Below are 22,415 nucleotides of genomic sequence, written 5' to 3' on the forward strand. Positions count from 1 at the left end.
ATAAGGCCTAAGTTCCATAAGCTTATCTCATTGTAAAATCCAACAAATGTGTCAATAAACTCGATCAAAACTACAAACCCAACAAAACACAAAATGACAACATTAACTTAGTGTGTTGGTTGATGTTTACTTGATGTTCTGCTGGAAATAAATCACTCCTGTCTTGATTATGCTTTAATTGTTATGGTACAAGATGTTTTGGCTTGTATGATGTCTTCTTTGCTGACAGAATCCTCTCGCTATTTTTTTTTTTTATGTTTAGTTTTGAGAGAGAGAGAGCACTAGAGCGAGCACAAGTTGGGGAGGGGCAGAGACAGAGCAGGACAGAGGATCTGAAGCCGGCTCCACATGGGCGCAGAGAGCCCCATGCAGAGCTTGAATTCATGAACCATGAGATCATGACCTGAGCTGAAGTCAGAGGCTCAACTGACTGAGCCAACTGAGCCACCCAGGTGTCCCTCTCTCACTGTGCTTTTATTATTTATTTATATATTTACTTAAATTTATTTATTTATTTTGAGAGAGAGAGAGAGCAAGCATGAGCAGAGGAGGGGCAGAGAGAGAGAGAGAGAGAGAGAGAGAGAGAGGGAATTGCAAGCAGGCTGTACTCTGTCAGCACAGAACCTGATGCAGGGGTTTGATCTCATGAACCATGAGTTCATGACCTTAGCCAAAATTGAGTCCGACACTTAACTGACTGAACCTCCCGGGCGCCCCATCCTCACTGTTTTTTTAAAAACTACAATGGAGTCATGGCTTATGTAGTGACTGAAATCAGCTTGAAATACACAAATTGAGTAGAGTCAAAATCACCCGTGAAAACTCCCTTAAATCACCTGCAAAACAAAATGGTCCCGTGACATCTTCACTTTTATGAGACAGCATCACGTCGCCCCAGTCGGCGCTGGTGCACTGTCTCAGGGTCAGGCTCGCGTCCACCTGTTAGCCTAGTGGCCCGTGATGAAGACAGTAGTGCTACTTGGCTGTCATGCCTTTGAAAATGGGACGTGTCTTCCAGAGCTGCATGGGAGGCTGTGTGACAGAAGGAATCCGCACACCACGGAGTGACAAGCCTTAGACAAAGACGCGTATTAAACACATATAAAGAACGTGAACGGTCTGTATTCTGATGGCTGGGAGGCATGTGTCAGAGGCTGCCCGCACAGATGGAGCAGTTCCCAGAGAGATGGCTACCGATCTGCTGGTGAACGAGGGTGCTTGAGTTGAGGTATCACACGCAGCACGAATATTCCGTCTCACTAGGCCCTTCCACTTGTATAGACTTAGAACAGGTGAAGGCACCAACTCGACCACCCAGCAGGACAGGGAAGCATCTTAACCATAAGCCAGCCAAAGAGACAACATCTGTCTGGAGTAAGGATTGAAAGGCTGAGGGGAGAAAGATGGGGGGTTTACCCAGTGAGGCGACACTGGGTGTGGAGGGTGGGTTTGGTTTCCCTGGGCCCCATGCTTTTTTTTTTTCTTTTAAGTTTATTTATTTATTTTGAAAGAGAGACATCAGGCAGGAGAGGGACAGAGAGAAAAGGGGACAGAGGATCCGAAGTGGGCTCTGTGCCGACAGCAGAGAACCTGATGTGGCACTTGAATTCATGAACCGTGAGATGATGACCTGAGCCAAAATCAGCCACTTAGCCGACTGAGCCATCCACGTGCCCCTGTTTTCATTTTGTTTTGATGATAACTTTATTTTTCAAATTTTATTTTATTTTATTTATTTTTTTAACGTTTATTTATTTTTGAGACAGAGAGAGACAGAGCATGAACGGGGGAGGGTCAGAGAGAGGGAGACACAGAAACAGGCTCCAGGCTCTGAGCTGTCAGCACAGAGCCCGACGCGGGGCTCGAACTCACGGACCGTGAGATCATGACCTGAGCCAAAGTCGGACGCTTAACCGACTGAGCCACCCAGGCGCCCCTCACATTTTATTTTAATTCCAGTATAGTTAGCATACAGTGTTATATTAGTTTCAGGTGTACAATATAGTGATTCAACACTTCCATCTCTCATGCAGTCTGAACCAAGGAGTGAGAGAGAACGAGCTGGTGAGGGGCAGAGAGAGAGAGAGAGAGAGGGAGAGAGAGAATCCCAAGCAGGCCCAGCACTGTCAGATTTCACGCACTGGCAGATCCCAGGAACTGTGAGATCATGACCTGAGCTGAAACCAAGAGTCGGACGCTTAACCAACCGAGCCACCCAGCTGCTCCTGAGCCCTGAGTTTTGAATAACACGGTCCCTTCAGATTAAAGCAGCCCAATCTTGAGGAAGTTACTTAACCTTCCCCTGGCTCAGTTTATTCTGCTGTAAAATGGGCTATGGTACCTACCAATGGGTTGGCACAAGGGTTAAATGAGATCATCTCTAAATCACATAGCACAGCACCTGTTACACAGTGTATTAATTTGCTAGGGCTGCTGTGACAACAGAAGTTCATTGTCTCATGCTTCGGGAGGCTATGAGTTCAAGACCAAGGTGTCGTTGGCAGGGCGGGGCTCCCTTGGGAGGTGCCAGGGAAGGATGTGTTCCAGGCTTCTCTCCCAGTTTCTGGTAGTTCCTTGGGAATAGCCTAGCTGTGGTCTGTGAATGACGTACCCCTTGTGTGTGTCTGTGTCCTGATGTCCCTGTTCAAAAGGACCCCAGTCATATTGGATTAGGGGCCACTTTACTCCAATATGACCTCATCTTAACTGATTACACTTGTAATGGCCCTATTTCCTTTTTATTTATTTAATTTTGTTATTATTTTGTAAAAAACTTTTTAAATGTTTTTATTTATTTTTGGGACAGAGAAAGTATGAGTGGGGGAGGGGCAGACAGCGAGAGAAACACACACAGAACCCAAAGCAGGCTCCCACGGGACTTGAACCCATGAACTGTGAGATCATGACCTGAATCGAAGTCAGACGCCCAACCAACTGAGCCACCCAGGTGCCCCCTCCGTGGCCCTGTTTCCAAATATGTTCACCTTGTGAGGGACGTGAAGTTAGGAGTTCAACACAGGAATTTGGGCAGGGGCAGAATTCAATTCATAACACATAGTAAACACTCAAGTGGTAGTTATTATTCACAATACCTTCTTCAAACACGTTTTCATGGGGGTATTTTTGTAGCCAGGTTTGCATCTTTTTCTCATTGTCTTTCCAGGCCTTCATTATGCCTAGAAAGAAAGTGCCCTGAGAGCAGGTGATTTGACCGTGGGGTTCAGTCCTGTGCTGTCTAGGGTCTAGGCAGCAGTGGGCCCCCTGGAAGCCCCACGGAATGTCTACAGATTAATGAATGAGGTCTGTTTCTCTCCTCCTTTCTATTTACTTATTTTTTATTTCTCAATGGCCAGCCTTCCACCTTAGTTACCTTTTCTAGATTGCGAAAGCATTAAAGGCAAAAGACATGAAACCAAACACATTTTAATTTCCTTTGTTGATAATTATTAAATCCTCCATAATCACTTGTTTCCTGCAGCCAGTGAGAAACCCAGCCAGATGGCAGAAGGCAACAGAAGTGTTGCTGGAGGTGGGGGGAGTGAAGTGCCTGTGTTGGGGACACTTAGAGGCCATTCTGGGCACTTCCCGGGTGCTTGATTTTGGCCAGAGCTGGGTATTTGGAATGCATGTGGCCCAACTCTACTCTGAGAGTCTGGGAAGAAACCAGTGAGGTCAATATTGGCTCTACAGGTTGAAAGTCAAAGTCAAAATGAAGAGCCACAGGCCTGGAAAGGTACAGGGACTTTATCTGGTCCTCAGAAAGGTGTGATGGATGCCCCCCGCATCTGGTGCAATGATTCTCTGTCCGCACACCACCAGTGCGGGCCCAAAAGATGTGGCCACCTGTGTCTGATGGCTCCTGGTCTGAAAACAGGTCAGGAGTTGTGTGAATCTTGGACTTGGACAGGAAGTGGAGTGTGAAACGCCGACAGACCATGCTGTGTATTCGAGAGACCCAGAGACGGACTGTTGTAAGCTAAGTAGCTCTGTACTGGTGCCCGGACTCAACCCCCACCCCCAACCTTCCGGTGAGAGAAAACAGTGAAAACACCCTAATAGTGTGCTGGCATCATCACGGTACAAATGCATCTATCCATCTGCCCAGCCAGCTTCTCACCGCTGTAGAACAGATGTTGCACATGCACACAGCCCCTGGCAAGAAACAGGAAGGATCCAGCCGGGTGGGGGCTGGGGTTCAGGAGAGGCAATAGCAAAGCAGTGATATACTTTCAGGCTACTGTTACCACTTGGGACCAATGAAAACAGTGTGGGCTCATCCTTGCCCACTTCTTTTTTAATTAAGGATTTAACTGGGTATTGAACTCGACTTAAAAACGTTTTTATGGTGGAGCATCTCAAAAATACGCAGAAGCAAATAGGGGAGTGTAATCATCCCCACGAACCCATCCCTCAGCCTGGACAATCATTATTCCACGGCCGTCCGGCCCCACGTACATGGCTCTACCCGCTTCCGCTGTTTCTACAGACTGAATGTTAACACAGAATGAAAGTGTAAGTGTTCTGCCTCAGGTACGCTGTTAAATTTATGGAGCTTCTTTGTTCTCATACCCTGAACATTCACCTGAACATTCCCGAATAATAAGTAGGACGACAGATGATTTTCTTCTATATTACGGAGGCAGAATTCGGTGGCCAGTAAAGGAATATTTGAGGAAGGCGGGTGTGTGGAGGGTATGTGAGTTTGAGGTTCTAGAGGCTGGACATCTGAGAGGATGGGGTGGGAGGCAGATGATCCGGGCAGAGGAAGCACTGAGGAAAAGTGGAGAGTAGGAGGCGGACGTGGGCAACGTCTGGCGGAAGCCAGCCTCAGCACAGACAGCACGGCAGGGCTGGTGGTAGAGATCTGGGGAATCATCCACAAAAACGTGGCAGTGAAAGTACGGACTCCCAGAGGGAAGGCTCTGTGCGGAATAGAACACCACGGTCTGGGCTTGGGAGGAGAACTCACGTTTTCTGGGCAATCATGCTCCATTTTGCAGGAAGGCAGAAAGGAGGTGCTGGGGAGGAAGGGCAGGTGGAGGCCACCTGTTTGATTTGACTAGATCTTGCTGCAAGACGTCAAGAGCTGGTCATCACGTCACGGCAGGAAGAGACTGGGATGTGTCGAGGGAAATGGGTTAGGATGGACTGGGGTGGGGGAATGGAGAGAGGGGTGGCTGTCTGCCTATCCAGAAACCAAGCCCCTCTACCCACATCAGAAAGTGTCATTCTAGCCGAGAGAAAAAGAGAGAGAGAGAGAGAGAGACAGTAGGGACAGAGACAGAGAGACAGGGTATGCGTGGGCAGGGAGCACCTCTGCAGGTTTAAATTTCTAACTTCAGGGAACATCTAGACCCTCTTTTTTTTTTTTAAAGCTCCCCGGATTAGTTCAGGCTCACCCAGGAAAACCTCCCTTGGAATTGACTCAGTCAACTGCAAATTAATTACATCGGCAAAGTCCCTTCACCTTTGCCGTATGAGGTACCACAATCATAGAAGTGATGCCCCGTCACCTTTGCCATATTCTAGTGGTTGAAAGCAAATTACATGTCCCACTAACACTCAGGGGGAGGACTTTATACGAGAGCACACGGGTCATGGGGGGTCGTCTTCTGCCCACCGCCACCATGCCTGACAGATCACTGAGTGTTAAAAGCTTTTATTTTGTTTTACTTTTTTATGTCAAAGACATTTTTGTCCTCAGGTTTTCCACTAGTGAAACAATAGGACACTGAGTCCTTGGACCAGCGCTCAGGCTCATGCATAGACCCAAGCGTCAGGAGAGAACAGATTTGAGAAAGGAAGAAACGTCATGTTGTTTTCATGCTGCTCCGGTTCTGCCGTGTTTCAAAAAAAAGTCAGAGGAGGCTACCGGTCAGCAGACAATTAGTGAGAGCACGAGGCACTGCCCTTCACTTTGTGTTGCCGGGGACACGAAGATGAGATGAGTGTGTTTCCTGATCGCAGAGGTCTTTACAGTTTTCTGTGGGAGATCGCACCCCTACTCTTGATACAAAGTGGCGTAAAGGTCATACCTTAGAAGATGTAGGAGGCAGACCACACCCTGATGATCCACACACCTTGCAAGATGTCCTGTGGTTTCTGGTCACTCAAGCACCCCTGGTCTTTGGATCACCCTGGGGAGTATACTTCAGGGAGGAACACACAGACTGTTGGTGCCAGGTGGTGCTTGGGCTTTGGCTGACATCTGGTCAACCCCACAGTCATAAAGCTGCACAGACCTGCAGTGTGGAAGAGACAGACCGCTCCAGTGAAAAGTCGGGTTTTCCAGCTCTAACTTCCAGGGGTTATTCCAGGGGTGTGAGAGGAGCGGAAGGCGTTCAAGAGAACTGACGAAGAGTGTTTGGGCTGGGAGTGGACTCTGCTCCCCTCCCGAGGCTGGCCCAGCCCAGCCCACCTCACCCCCAAGTCTTTGAAGTGCGCTACCTGGATGGTGAGCTAAGCCACGCTTGGCAGGAGGGAGGGAGGTTGTGTGGTCTGGCAAAGAGCAGAGCGGAGGGGCAGAGGGACCAAGCCTGAATCTGTAGCTGACTCACGGCACCTCTCGTGCCAGGCCGTTTCACCATTCAGTCCAGATGGAAAATGAGGAAAAGACCCAAATCAGGATCTCACTGAGAAATCCAGATGCCTTTCAGGAGAATAAACAAGGCAGCCTGCTCTCTGCGGTCTCCGTTTCCCTGTTTCTGTGCGAGTGTGTATGTGTCCGTTTCTGGATCTTAGGGGTGTGTGTGTTAGTTTTGATCATTTCTCCGTCCCCCTTCCTCTTACTTCCTGTGGGGATCCGCTTCAGGACTTGCTTTTGGTCTCAGCTTCAGTCACTGTCTTCAGGTATGACTGGGCAGAGCCCATAGTAGGTGCCCCTGCCCCTCAAGGCTTCTTTAACTTCTTCTTCGGTTCAGATGAGGTCTGGGTTTCTGCCACACCTTCTGAGCAGTGTGCCTCAGCAAGCCTCTGCCCCTCGTCTTGACAATGGAAATGATGGGGGCCGGGGGAATAGAAAAAGCTCTTGACCTGGCAAAGGCCTTGTGGGGCCTCCGGTTCCGTCTGTTGCTGAAGCAACGGCATTTTTTTTTTTTTTTTTAATAGGCACTTCTGGTACAGGAACAAAGATCAGCAGCAAAAAATCACTCCTTTCAAGTAAGTACTCTTCTATGGCCTTGGCTTTCATTTTTCTCTGCTACCCTTTGTTTCACACCCGAGATCCTTATATAGGCCAGCCTTCTTCCACCTTTCTACCATTTTGTCCTTGTTTACTCAGGAAAAACACATCATTTTTTTTTTCTTGGTCTCCCTGTCCCTTCCCGTTCTTCCTCACTCAGGGTGATTTGGGGTGAAAAATCCCTTTCATTGTCTGCATTTCATTTGAGTCCATGTACAGAGGCAGAACCTTGTTCCATGGAGGACTGTTCTGCAGACGCACTAGTCGGAAGTCATACAGGCCTGGGTTGGACCATAGCGCCTCCACCCATTAGCTCAGGGACCTTGGTGTGTGACCTTGCTGAGCTTCAGTTTTCCTTGCTTGTGAAATGGGAATAATTATGCCCCTGTGCAGGGTTGACGGGAGTACGAAACAGGACAACATATGTAAACTTCTTAGCATACTGCCCACTAAATGGATGGTCTTTTGGCCTGAAGTCTCAATTCACTGTGGACAAGGAGAGTATTTCCTCTTGGCCTTAACTCCCCCCGTCAGTGTATTCATCGTTCCCGTCTTACCAGGCATCATGATGGTTGTTCTGCCTCTGCTCACGGGGAGCAAGTCTCAGTGCCTTGAACCCTCCCTATCCCATCACAGTGATTGGCTCAGGGAAGGACACCTGACCCCGTCAAGACTCATTCCTCAGTGAGCTGGGCCCACTAGACCCTCGTTCAGACATGTGAGCGAAAGGTACAGATGGAAGAATTGGTCGTGGTCACGGGAGCTGAAGTCTTAGCGGAGGCTGGGATATTGGGCAACAAGGTGAACAGGCACTCAGTGGCAAGTGAGGAGGATGCGGCTGATAAGCTGGAGACAAGTGAGAGTCACCCTGGTTTTCTTGGATCCTCTGATGTTTTCCCCACGATTCCATGACACTCCGTGACATGATTCCAGTATTCCCTCTCAACAGCCCCTGTCACTCCTTGAACTCGTCCGAGAGGGTTTCTGTTCTTTGCGATCAAAAGGACTTTCACTACAACGTCTTCGTGGATTTTTGGATTTGGAGTGGCGCCGGGCGGTCCCTGACGTCTTCTTCTGCCACCTCGAAGAGTGTTGGGATTGTGTATGTTTATGGTACGTTGACTCTGCAAGATGCTGTGTGGTAAGAGCTCATTGTTTTGTCAGCTTTCAGGAGCAGAAATCTCCCACTCTTAGGAAGCTCCGACGCTGGTCCTCTCGCTGAAGGTTGAACCCCTCTTCCATTATGCTTTGTATTCCCTCTGGGAGCCCTGTAGCTCTTTCTTTTTCCAAAAAATTGTACGGGTTCTAGGAGACCAGAGATGTTTTTTCTGCACCTAAAAACTCTGAGTTTCTCACGGGAGATGTCCTGGAGATAGAAAAATCTCTTTGGAAGCTTTAAGCCATATCTTATCCTTGAAGGATGCCTTATGTTTCAGAACCTGACCATGTCCTTCTGAGAATTCACCAAATGTTCACAGACATCATCTCTTTGGTCCTTCTGACAATATCTGGTTAGTTACGTGAACCCATTCTACCAGCCTGGAAATAGAAGCCGCAGGAGGGCCGGTTGGCAGTATCGATCTCTGAGGCAAGCCAGCATTGGAAAGCCGAATAGAATGCTTCTTTTCCCAACCATCACAGGCTCACTGCCAAGCTGCCAGCTAGAGACCTGAGCCTTGGGCAGACCTCGTTTCAGGGTGAGTCAAAAGCGTGAGGGAATCTTGTCCACACATGCCTAACAAGGGAAAGGCCCCCAACAGAGATGTTTCAAAGAGCTCTATCAGAAATTTGGGAGATCTTTGCTCTACTCTAGGAGAGAGAGAGAGAGCTCATCAAATTGGAGGGTGCAGAGCTATCCGGGAGATGAGCAGGGGAAGAACTTAGGGATGCCCTAAGACCCTGTCTTCATTGTCATGGTCAGTGTTTATGGAGTACAGAGTTGTAGCCTTCATGATAGGCTCAATATACATCTAGTCCTTTAACAATAGATCTGCTAAGACAGCACGACTGCTGTCCTGGGCATCTCTGTGATGTTACCTTAGAGACCAGCTAAGCCACTTCTTTGATTTTCTCTAGCACCTGAGAATTAAACTCTTCACCCGGACCAATATTTTCAGCCGTTTCTTAATCCAAACCAGTACTGTTGTGGAGGGAAAATTTAGAATGAGAGAGAAAATAGCCTTTTGGGATACCAAAGGTCTTTGACATTTGGTGAGTTTGAGCATCCCTACACTCTTAACATTTAATCATGGGCATATTCCTGAGTGGGAGCAGGATTAAGGCAGATGGTGAGGGGCCTTAAAGCAACTTGCTCTGCCCTAGATCCTCAGCCCTAGTAATTTTCAGACAGTTATACGAAAATAGAATTCATAAAGGATCAAGGTTCACGTTTATGGTAGAGGGTCTATGTGGGGCTGGGTAGTAGTGTTTCTGTGGGGGGCCTAGGGTAGATGCCTTACTTAGGGTTAAGGATGTCAGATAAAGCATAAGATGGTCAGTTAAATTAAAGTTTCAGATAAACAATGAATAGAGTTTAGCATAAGAATGTCCCATGCAATATTTGAGACATACTTACATTGAAATTTGTTGTTTCTCCGAAATTCAAATTTAACCAAGTAGCCTACGTTTTTATTTTTATCTGACAGCTCTACCTGCTCTACCTGGGGCAGATCAAATCCCCGGCATCTCCAGGTTTGTGTGGAGGTGGTGTGTGTGGATGTTTACACGTAGGAGGCATGGGTACCAAAGCACATAAGAAGGGTGTGTCTGTATCTTGGGAGGAAACAGTATCTGGGTCAGAAGTCATATGAGTGTTTTTATTTTTATTTTTTTGGCTCTTGAATGGTTCCAAAATTATTAATTTTCTATTTCCAAACACTTCCCAAGAACTTAGAGATCCTTGGAGTGCTCCAAAGGCCCTCGTGAAACTTGGGCAATGGGTCTCCTCCATTAAACTTCTCCACGAGGTCATTTGGAAGAATGAGCTAGCTGGGATTCTTAGCGTGTGGATCTTTCCTTCCTCTTTTTATCATTATCTAGAATTGTTCTCATTAAACCCCTCTTTCTTCTCTGTGATGAGCCACCAGAGAGATGAAATATGAAGACAGAAGCTGTAGGAGCTTGGGCACGGCTGGGGGAAAAAATAAATGGACTCTTCTTAGAGATTCCGGCGCAAGAAAGAGGGGCATCCAGCGAGGGCTTTGTGGGTGCGGCGAGAACAGACTCTGGGCTAGGACTCAGGGAAAGCTGGCAGGGGATGAGTCAATCCGTAGCAGGTCTAGGAATGGAAGACTCTCCGCGGCTGGCTCTGGGCTGTGCAAAGGGAGTGGCGAGTGAGGGCTTTTAGCTCCAGGCTCAATCCTGGAGGAGGAAGGGGAGGGGCAGGCAACATTACAGGTTGCAACTAACTCCAAAGCATTGCCCAGAGCTTTTTGGTTGCCCTGGAATAGAGGGGTAAGCTCAACCGCCAGTCTGGGGTATCTGGATCTTTTTGTTCAAGGCGGATTTGCCCCTGTTTGATGCCGGTTGTCAGAGGACTTGGCCAGGGTTAAGTAGTGTTAAGTGCGGGACAGGGGTGAGGAGGCGGGCTGGTCCCAGGTTTCCTGTCCTGGCAAGCTCTCCCTGAATGCCTGGGTAGGACACGCTCTCTGGAACCGAGTGTTCCTGTGACATCCAATGCGAGCACCTCTCCTTGGTGGCCTTCTCTGGGGATACGCTGGTCCCAGTTCTGCTACCTGGGAGCACACACCCTGTGTCAGCATGGGGCCACCTGGGGCCACAGGGTGGTCGTTCAGACCCACCAATGTCTCATTTCCCAGACCCAGACAACACACCGGGTGGCAAATTCTGGAAAACTCGGGTTTGGTCAAGCTGGAGACTCAACCTGTTAGTGCAGGTGGAGGACAAGATTCCTACTGGCTTCCCTGTGCCTCCCAAGTTCCTGGCCAACACGGGCACCAGACTCTGCAGACTCTGCCAAGAAGTTGCCTTCTCTTTGCATCTTTGACTCCCATTTAATTGAGGGCCACAGAAAAACGGATACATCCCTTTGGACTCAGTTTCCTTATCTGTAAAGTGGGTGGTACCACATCCACTCCCGGTCTCAAACTAGGACATTCCCTTCCTAAAGCCTATAATGATACGGTTTAGATGTAGAGTAAGGATCTCTTTGCAAAGGCTCTTGGGGTTTGCCCCTAACATATCCATCTTCTTAAATTTGGAGAGTCATGGAGATCTTGAGGTATAATTCTTGGAAATGTCAAGGATTTAGTGCATAGCAAAGTATCGATAATGTGTTATCGCCGGTGGCTGGGGTCGGGGCTAATCTTAAGCATTTGTATCTTCTGCATGAGTGGGCATCACTTGTGCAAAGAGAAGTAAGCATTACTTTGGAAGGCTGTCTTGAGGGGAGCCATCCAGCCTCCCCTTTGCTACCCCTTTTCTGGAGGATGCTGACAGGTGAGCAGATTTTTTTGTGTGTGTGTTAGGAGCCAGGGGTTCGATTCTGTGGCCTCTGGAAGACCCTTATGACAGATGAGTCTGTGCTCAGTGCACACAGCTAACTCGTACCTCTCTGCAGGAGCATGTTGCCAGGAGCCAGAGCGGGAGGAAGAAGAGGAGTGAGAGTGGGAAAGGAAGCATGGAGGAGGGGGAGAAAGGAGAGTAAGAGAGAAAAACCACACTGTCATGGAAAGCTTGAACCTTCCCTTTCAGCCTTTCTCTTGTAATTAGTCGGTGCAGCTGGAGGGGAAGACGTTTTGGTGAGTTGCAACTTGTTGGACTCCAGTCCTCAGGATGTTGAAGGCTTGCTCAGTGTCTGGGGAAAACTCAGTTCTCAGATGGCCCCTCCTCCCTCTCTGTCTTTTTATTTCAACTCCCCACCCAGAGGGGGTTTGTGAAGGGTTGGAAACTTTCTAGTGTCTTGGCCAGGAAGCCTTCTACCTAGGGCTGACCTGGAGGCGCTGGGGAGGACCTGGGTGAAACCGGATTCCCTCCACCAGGGATCTGGGAGCCGACTCCGCAAAGGTCTCAAGGTCTCAGAGGAGCAGTACAGAGGGTAGCGAAGGAACAGGGAGGGGGCCGAGCTCCAGTAGGGCAAGTGCGGTCTGGTTGGTTCCTCCCAGGCAGGGATCCTCTTGCGATCCCGGGAGTGTGGTGCCAGCGTCTGCCTCCTCTCTGCATTGCAGGCTCCAAGGCCATCAACGAGGGCAACCTTTATGACTACGGGTGCCCAGGGTAGTGCGCTTGAGTGGCCTGTTGGGGAGAGCAGGGCCTCCAAAGACAGATGACTGGATTTGAATCCTGATTCTCTGCTTACCACTTGAATAACTTGAATAACTTGCAGCCAGTTGCTTAATTTCCTTGTGTCTCAGTTTTCTCACCTGTCAAGTGGGTAGAAGGTAATCTACCTCCTTAAGAAGGGTGCTCAGCAGAGCCCCTGGTGCACAAGCACGGTTATAAGCTTCTATTATTACTGTTCTCGCAGGAGGCCACAAGGATTTTGCTTAGGGACAGGGCACACCCACCTTTGGACCCCACCCGGCAGCAGGAATCGAGACGCTGTGCCAGTGAGAACTTCTATCTATAACCAGTCGGTATGGCCCCTGGAAGTGGAGGCACTGCCTTTGCATTGGACCAGAGCAGGGCTGCTGGTGGGGCTGCCTGGAGGTGACTGCGTGGGAAACACGGGACCCTGAGGGTGATGTGGTCGGCTCTGCTCCCGGCTTGCTAATCGCTCCTCTCCCGCTTATCCAGCTGGCCGTGTCGGGCGGCAAGAGCTGAGTGCCTTCGTCATCACGTGTCAGCCAGGTGAGTGGCAAGGGTCACAGGGGAACAGAAAGATTCTTCAATGTCATCTGATTTGCCTTTGGTGGGAGACGCTTCTCCCTGCTGATGGGCCTGGCCACCGGCCATCGCAATAGCTGTCGTTTACGGGGGATCTACTCAGCGCCCTGCGCACTGCGATCGGTTCATGTCTCTTGTCCTCACATCTACCCTGAAAGAAGGGATAGTCATTCCTAGGTCGGAGATGACCAACTGATCATCCAAGGTCAGGCTGCTCCTAAGTGCTCCGTGAGCATGAGGATGAATTGTAGGATTCCCAAGCTTGGGTTCCTAATAATGTTAAGAGTAACTGACGTTAACAGAGCCCCTGCTACGTGGGTGATTTTACTGACGATTTAACACCACACACGGAGCCGTGCCTCTCTTACAGATGGGGGTGTTGTGGGTGGGGAGGTCAGACCAGACGTTCGGGTCGCTGTAATAATAGCTAACATTTATTGATCGCGTCCCATATGCCTGTTGTGTAGAATACAATACACGGCTTCACCTATGCGATTCTTACAGCAATCTCATTTGACGTATGACAAAAGTGAACCTGACTTTCTCGGTGTCACTGAGCAGCAAGTTGGAAGAACTTGGGGTTCCGAATCCTGTTTTTCTTGATGAGCTGCCCACGGCCTCCTGCATCCCCCACTTTCTCTCACCTCCCCAGGGTTTCAGGAGACAGTTTCTCCTAGTCCCTGTCTCTGTCCCCTTTCTGAGGGGAGAGAGAAGTTTGCCCAGTGTCCATCTCGGAGCAGGGCCACTGAGGTCCTCAGGAACCAGCCCACCCAATTTTACTTCTTGTCAAGCAAAAGGCATTTTGTGTATTTACTCATTTTTTATTGTTGAGTTTTTAAAATTTTTATTAAAAAATTTTTTTTTTAACATTCATTTATTTTTGAGAGAGAGCGAGCATGAGCAGGGGACAGGCAGAGAGAGAGGGAGACACAGAATCCAAAGCAGTCTCCAGGCTCTGAGCCGTCAGCACAGAGCCTGACGTGGGGCTCAAACTCACGAATGGGGAGATCATGACGTGAGCTGAAGTTGGACGCCCAACCTACTGAGCCACCCAGGCGCCCTATTATTGAGTTTTAAATCTTAATTCCTGTATAGTTAACATAGCGTGACATATTATATTAGTTTCAGGTGTATATATAATAGAGTGATTCAACAACTCTATACGTTGCTCAGTGTTTACTGTGGTAAGTGTACTTTTCATCCCCAGCACCTATCTCCCCCACCCTCACCTGCCTCCCCTCTGGTAACCATTGGTTTCTTCTCTAGAGCTAAGAGTCTGTTTCTTGGTTTGCCTCTTTCTCTCTTTTTTCCCTTTGCTCATTTGCTTTGTTTCTTAAAGTCCATATATGAGTGAGATCAGAGGTATTTTTCTTTCTCTGACTTATTTCACTTAGCATTATACTCTTAGCTCCATTCATATTGTTGCAAATGGTAAAATTTTATTCTTTTTTATGGTTGCATAATGTATATATATATACACATTATATATACATATATATGTATATATACATATATACATATGTATATATACATATATACATATGTATATATACATATATACACATACCACCTTCTTATATAATATAATATATATTATATATATAATAGTGTGTATATATATATTATATATATACCATATAAATATACCATATATATATACACATATATATACCATATATATATATACCATATATATACCATATATATACCATATATATATACCATATATATACCATATATACCATATATATATACCATATATATACCATATATATATATACACCATATATATACCATATATACCATATATATACCATATATATACCATATATACCATATATATACCATATATATATATACACCACCTTCTCTTTATCCATTCATTTATTGACGGACACTTGGGCTGCTTCCATAGTATGGCTATTGTAAACAATGCTGCAGTAAACATAGGGGTGCATGTATCCCTTTGAATTCGTGTTTTTCTATTATTTGGGTTAATACCTAGTAGTGCAACTACTGGGTCTTAGGACAGTTCCATTTTTAACTCTTTGAGGAACCTCCATCCTGTTTTCCACCGTGCCTGAACTAGTTGGCATTCGCACCAGCTGTAATGTGTTCCTTTTTCTCCACATCCTCGCCAACACTTGTTTCTTGTGCTTTTGACTTTGACCATTCTGACAGGTATGAAGTGATATCTTACTGTAGTTGTGATTTGCATTTTCCTGATGATGAGTGATGTTGCGCATCTTTTCATGTGTCTGTCGGTCATCTGGAAGTCTCCTTTGGAGAAATGTCTATTCGTGTCTTCTGCCCATTTTTAAAAAAAAAAAGTTTATTTATTTATTTTGAGAGAGCGAGCAAGAGAGTGAGAGGTGCAGAGAGAGAGGGGGAGAGAGAATCCCAAGCAGGCTCTGCGCTGACAGAGCCCATCCCAAGAACCATGAGATCATGACCTGAGCTGAGACCAAGAGTCTGGTGCTCAACTGACTGAGCCACCCAGGCACCCCTTCTGCCCATTTTTTATTGCAGTGTTTGTTTTTTGGGTGTTGAGTTGTATCTGTTCTTTATGTATTTTGGATACTAACCCTTTATCAGGTATGGCATTAAACAAAAGGCACTTTAAGTCGACAGGCCAGGCCAGTCATCTTCAGAACTGCTCTGTTACTCTTTGCTTTCTCTATATAGCCACTATCCCTGCTGGGGCCCTGAATCCATGCCTTGTGCTTGGATAGTTCCAGAACCTACAGGATTAGGGCTGTCATTCTGTCTTGTGAGAGAGCAATGGTTCTGATAAGGTGCACCCTCCTCCTCCTCCTCCCTTTATCCTTTCTTTCCCTGTCCATCCCCCTCCCCAAGCCCCTCAAAGGATCCTATTAGCTCCCACTTGCTGCTGCAACAAATTACCACAAATTTAGTAGATTCAAACAACACAAATTTATTCTCCTCTAGTTCTGGTGTCAGAAGTCAGAAATGAGCCCAAAGGGGGCCAAAATCAGGGCGACAGAAGGGATGGCTCCTTCTGGAAGCTCCAGGGGAGAATCTGTTCCTTGCCTCTTCCAGTTTCAAGCTGCCAGCATACGTTGGCCTCTTGGCTCGTGGCTGCCTGACTGTAGTTTCTGCTTCTGTCATCACCTCACCCTCTCACCTCCACATTGCTACAGCCTGCCTCTCATAAAGACCCATGTGATGGCATCATTGCATCCGTTCAGCTAATCCAGGATGATCTCCCCACCCCAAGATCACTGGCTTCCATCTGTAAAATCCCTTTTGCCATATATGGTCTCATTTTCGTAAATTATGGAGATTAGTGCATGGACATCCTTAGGCAGCATTATTCAGCCTACCACAGGGACACTTTGTGCTTCTAGAACAACTCTCTACCTACCTGTCTGTGCATTATACCAGCACATAAAGCTACTATCTACCAAATATGGACTCTGGGCTTGGAGCTGGACCAAGCACCCTATGTGCTTCACCTTGCTGGCTCCTTACAACGCTCTATGACGCTGCTACTGCTAATTTTATTCTCGTTTCAGAGGGACAAAACTGAAGCTTGTGATATGTGACTTGCTTGAAGTCACACAGGGTGTAAGTCAAGGACCTAAAATTTGAACCCAATCTATTTGATTCCAAGATCATTCTCTTTGACATCCCACTCTCCCTGCCATGGTAGCCAGCCCCTAAGAAGGCCCCAATGATCCTTGATCAATCCCTTTGTAGGTTCCCTCCCACATTGAACCAGAATAAACCAGTATGACCAATGGAATATCATGAAGGTGAGGGTGTGTGTCTTCTGAAGCTAGTGCATCAAAGACATTGTAGCCTTTGCCTTGCTCTCTCTTGGACACTTGCTCTGGGGAATCCGTTGCCATGTCATGACCACCCTCAAGCAGCCCTGTGAAGAGGTTCATGTGCTGAGTCACGAGGCTTCCTGCCAACAACCAGCACCAACTTGTCAGCCATATGAGTACGCCATCTTGGAAGTGGATACGATAGTTCCAGTCAGGCCCTCAGATGACTCCAGGCTGGGCTGACTGACATCTTGATTGCAACTTCATGAAAGACCCAGACTCTAAGCCACCCCAGCTAACACGCTCTCAAATTTTTAACCCACAGAAACTGTGAGATAAGAATAATTATTTAATACGTCTTTACTATTTTAAATATTTAATAAATACATACATATTTCTTAATTGGCTTTAACCACTACTTCTTGAAGTCATTTGTTATGTAGCTGTATGTGATGAATACAAGGCCCTGGGCAGGTTTTGCTCTGAGCCCTAGCTATGTCAAAAGAGGTGCTAGCCAGGCCTTGACCCTCTGAAGCCCATGTTGCATGCCAGCAGGTTAGCCACTCAGCCCTTGAGTGGAGAACCCAACAATTCCAGAAGACTCCCCATTCCTGAGCCACTTTCCACAAAGAACAGAAATATCCGCCATCTGCTACCTTGCTGTTCTAAAACCATCAATGGTTCCTTAATGGCTACAAATGGTTCTGTCAAGTTGAGACTCCTTAGTCTGACATTCACCCTCCCTACCCCCTCCACAACCCTTCCAGTCTCGTTTCTCATTGCTCCCAGGCTGACCCTTTGTGCCTGGCTGAACCGAGGTGTTCACCACAATTGCAATCTCTTCTTGGTCTGCCTGCATGCCCTTCTTGCCCCTGGTCACCTGCAAATGAATGAACAAATACAGATGTGAGATCTGCTAAGGTACCAGAGGCTAATGATGGATGCTTCTATGTTCAGTGTCTCAATCTGCACAACAAGCCATTTTTACAGAGAGGCAAACAGGTTAAATGAGCTGCCCGAAGTCCCAAGGGAAGTAAATGATGGAGTCAGGCCCACTCAGCCCTGTGGCTGTAAGTTCAGTGTTTTTCCACTGCATCGTCTTACATCTGACTCATTATTTCTATGGAATTTTACAGTTTATAAAGCCCCTGCTTGTTGTAATTTTTATTGAAACTCACAACAACCCAGTGTGATAGATGGAGCAAGAATTGGCCGCCCCATTTCACAGATGATAAATTTGACGTGAGGAAGAAGATTTGTCCTCATGGGAACAAGTGTCAGAGCTGTGATTCTCACTTACGTCTCCAGATCCATGGCTCTTTCTTCTGCCTTCTTTTTGTACTTCTCCCTAAACCTACCATAGATTTTTGCATATAATTGATGCCCAATGCATATTTATTTGTTGGCTGATTGATTAAGATTTTAATGTAGTCTTTAGTAAGTGGTGCAAAAGGGGGTCTGGTGTCTATGGAATCGCCTGTGATAACTGAGACGAACTTTACAAAAGAACTTAAATAGGTATAGCAGCAAGGTATGAGGGCAGACTTCATATGGAAAAGGCCAATAGTCAAGGAAAGTAGACCAAGGGAAGCTATGGAATTAACTATGCTGGGAATCTCTAAAAATGGCCCACCCTCACCTGGGTCCAAGAAAGTATTGTTTATTCTTAGGGGCAGGAGGATGGACAAAATGAGCCATGGAGGCCCTGGGTGGCCCAGCATCCATGACTCCATGATATGGTTATCATTGGTATCCATGCTGCTGATGGAGAGGAAAGAAGAGGAAAAAGCTTGTGCCTCTTTCTTTTGTGGATACTTCTTGTCCTGAGTACTCAGGGCTTCTGTTGATGAAGAAACCATTCTACAAAGAGGTCCTCTGAAGACAAAGTCATACAGGATCAGGTTCCTTGGGCTGTAAGGTCGCACAGGTTGTCTTGTCCATGCACCCATCCTTAGAGATATCAAAATACTCCAGTAGGTACTCAATATTTGCTGACTGACTGAGTGAACGTTATATGAATGGGTAGCTGTGTCTTTCTTCTCTCTCTGCTGGGCTCTGATTCTGTTTCACTTGTCTTGGACACCCACTCCAGTTCCATTTTACCTTGTTGGGAATCCTTCTGTCTTCCAACCCAACCAAATCCAGTAGACTCTTGACCTGCCCTCTGTGGACATAGTTCGTGACCGGCTCCCCCAGCATCATCTTGACTTGGGTTCTTTTTTCTTTTCTTCTTTTTTTTTAAAGCCTAATCTCCATTTTATTTTTTTCTAGAGAGCCATTGTTCTTCAGTCTTTAAGGACTTAGCTCTTTCCATGGGCTTTGGTGGAGGTCATGGGGCAGGACCCGTGGGTCTAAATCAGGGTGTGGGTGTTCTGGTCCTTTTGTGCCTCACAAGAGTGGTTCTTGAGTCCTGAGTACCTTGCTGGGAATGGGACCGCTCACAGGGTAACACAGTAATGGAGTGTCACATGCAGCTCGGGAAGCACACAGGTGTTGAAGACACTCACTTTAGAAATGTCCTTGACCAAGGTGGCCTCCACCGTGTTCTGAATAATGAACTTGTTAATGGCCTTGTCTTTGGCCACGCAACGGGCACAGCTGGTGCAGTGAGTAGGCTGCACATGGCATAGTCCTTTGTGGCATGACTGTTACTCCTTCTTTCCTTGGTCATCTTGGAAGTGAGGACCCGAGAGAGCTTGACCTGGGTTTTTTTTTAATTTATTTTTTGAACGTTTATTTATTTATTTTAGAGAGAGAGAGACAGAGAAAGACAGAGAGGACACAAGTGGGAGAAGGACAGAGAGAGTAGGAGAGAGAATCTCAAGCAGGCTTCATGCTCAGCGCAGAACCTGACTCGGGGCTCGATCTCGTGAACCATGAGATCATGACCTGAGCCAAAATTAAGAGTCAGATGCTTAACCGACTGAGCCATCCAGGCGCCTCTGACCCAGATTCATTCTTTCTTTCTTTCTTTCTTTCTTTCTTTCTTTCTTTCTTTCTTTCTTTCTTTTTTTAATTTTTAAGGTTTATTTATTTCTGAGACAGAGAGAGACAGAGCATGAGTGGGGCAAGAACAGAGAGAGAAGGAAACACAGAATCCAAAGCAGGCTCCAGGCTCCGAGCTGTCAGCACAGAGCCCAACGCAGGGCTTGAACTCACAAACCGTGAGATCGTGACCTGAGCTGAAGTCAGTCGCTCAACCGGCTGAGCCACCCGGGTGCCCCTGACCCGGATTCTCTTTTTTTTTTTTTTAATTTTTTTTTTAACATTTATTTATTTTTGAGACAGAGAGAGACAGAGCATGAACGGGGGAGGGGCAGAGAGAGAGGGAGACACAGAATCGGAAGCAGGCTCCAGGCTCTGAGCCATCAGCCCAGAGCCTGACGCAGGGCTCGAACTCACAGACGGTGAGATCGTGACCTGAGCTGAAGTCAGACGCTCAACCGACTGAGCCACCCAGGTGCACCACCCCCCCACCCGGATTCTTAAAGAACCTTTCCATTCAGATTCATAGCTTACTTGGAGTAAGACCTACAAAGAGACTCAAGTACAGCAGAGGAAGCCTTTTGCACCCAGCCTCCCTTTCAGAGTCCAGCCTGCTGTGTGTGTCTAGGAACTGTGAGGGTGACAAGGCCGGTCCTCAGATCACATGGAGTGGCACCGTAAATCTCCATCTGGGAGCCAGGAGACGTGGGCTGAATTTGGAATCTGTGACACGCCAGCCAGTGAGTGTGACCTTGAACAGGTTCTTTCTGCTCTGGGCCCTGGCCTGGGTTCCTCCCTGGGAACGAGGGGGTTGGGGGCCTTGCATTCTGTTTATCCACTTAACTGCCATTCCTGCTCAGGTATGCAGTGATGCAGCAGCGAACAAAATAGAGTTTCTGCAGCTGCAGAGCATACACAGATGGGGAGGCTGACAAAAACCAAATAAGGCAGCGAGCAAGTAGGTAACAGATGTAATGCAGGTGAGGTGAGTGTGCAAAAGCTAAGTACAGCAGGTAAGTGGGGAGCGAAGGATAGGACCTCCCTTAGGTAAGGTCAGCACGGCAGACATCACCCAAGAGCTGACATTCGAGCAGACCCCCGAACAAAAGGAGAGGACAGTCCATGCATGTGTCTGGAGGAGTGGATCCTCAGGAGAGGGACAGCAAGTGCCAAGGCCCTTAGAAAGGGACCGGTTTGGTGTATTTAAGAGACCACAATGAGGCCAGATGGGGACAGAGCACAGAGAAGTAAGCAGGGGGCCAGACCATGGTGAGGACCCCAGAATATAGCCTGAGCGACTGGGAAAGCCATCAGGACACTGAAAGCCAGGGTCTGGCACGGGCTTACTTGTGTGTTAAGAGGGTACATTGGGGGCGCCTGGGTAGCTCAGTTGGTTAAGCATCCAACTTTGGCTCAGGTCATGATGTCACAGTTGGTGAGTTCGAGCCCCGCATTGGGCTTTGCACTGACGGCGTGGAGCCTGCCTCCAGATTCTGTGTCTCCCTTTCTCTCTCTGTCCCTCCCTGGCTTATGCTTTCTCTCAAAAATAAATAAACATTAAAAAAAAAAAAAAGGTACATTGATGCCTGAGTTATACAGCCATGGGCTTCTCTTAGCCCTAGGCTAAGCAGTTCTGGCTTGGCAGGGGCGGGCTGGGATGATCCCAAAGCTAGGTCCTGCCCGAGAGGCAGACTTTGTGATCTGTGCCAGGACAGACTGCTGGGACCTGCCTGCTCAGGTCTCATCCTGTCACTGCACCTGAGCCTCCGTCACAGACTCACCGGTGTGCAGGAACACAGGGCTACTGACAAATTCACCCACACCTCCCAAACAGTAGGCCACAGCGGCTGCTAAGTGAACGTGTGGATATTAACTTCGGGGCTAGATGTTTGGTGTCTCAGCCGCTTCCAGATGACCTGTTCTTTCCTCTCCAGAAAAATCCTTCTCTTTTCACACCGCTTCCGTCTGATGGTCTGCATCCCCGTGTTTATTCCACTGTTTAGTTCCCTTTTCTTCCTTATCTGTCCATCCTCTGAGGCTTACATCTGTCTCTTAAAAGCCAGAAGAGAATTGAGCAAAACCTGGAAAGATGGCTGCCTGGTCCACAGAAAAGTTAGGACACTTGCCTCAGGTTTTAGAACTAGAAAGCGGTAGGGTCTGTATCTGAAGTTGGGAAGTTTGTTCTAGAGTCCTACTGAGACAGCTCCATTTTGTTGCCTTCCAGTGGGTCCAGGGGGTGGCCGGCTGTGACGACACCCAGGGCATTCTGGGAGCACAGAGACCGGAGTGCCGGTCCAGCTGCAGAGGCGGCGAGATGGTCGGGGGCGTCTTCCCAGGGGAGGGGGTGTTGGAAATAGGTTTTGCGAGGTGAGTGGAATTTTGCCAGGCAAAGAGGCCAAAGCAAGAAGACTGGGAAAACCTGAGCTGTGTTTGGGGAGCAACCAGTCAATTATTGAAATTAAATACCAGCAGGGATTACCTCAGTGGAAAAATCAAGAAACTGGTTGTTTAGCCCAATCCTATAGTTTTTGTTTTGTTTTCAAGTAACCATCACTAAACAAACAGAATAAATACAGATAATTTTCAGGTAATAAAGGAGATTAAATATTTATATT

General features: G+C 47.5%; 1 pseudogene; it reads right to left on the reverse strand.

Annotated features, from left to right (window-relative positions):
• Window positions 1-19,072: 19,072 nt before the first annotated feature.
• On the reverse strand, window positions 19,073-19,486 carry LOC112866926 (small ribosomal subunit protein eS26 pseudogene; annotated as a pseudogene).
• Between the last annotated feature and the right edge of the window lie 2,929 nt (window positions 19,487-22,415).

Source organism: Puma concolor, chromosome C1, assembly GCF_028749965.1.
Source record: "Puma concolor isolate L17-30 chromosome C1, mPumCon1.1.hap2, whole genome shotgun sequence".
Classification (NCBI taxonomy): Eukaryota; Metazoa; Chordata; class Mammalia; order Carnivora; family Felidae; genus Puma; species Puma concolor.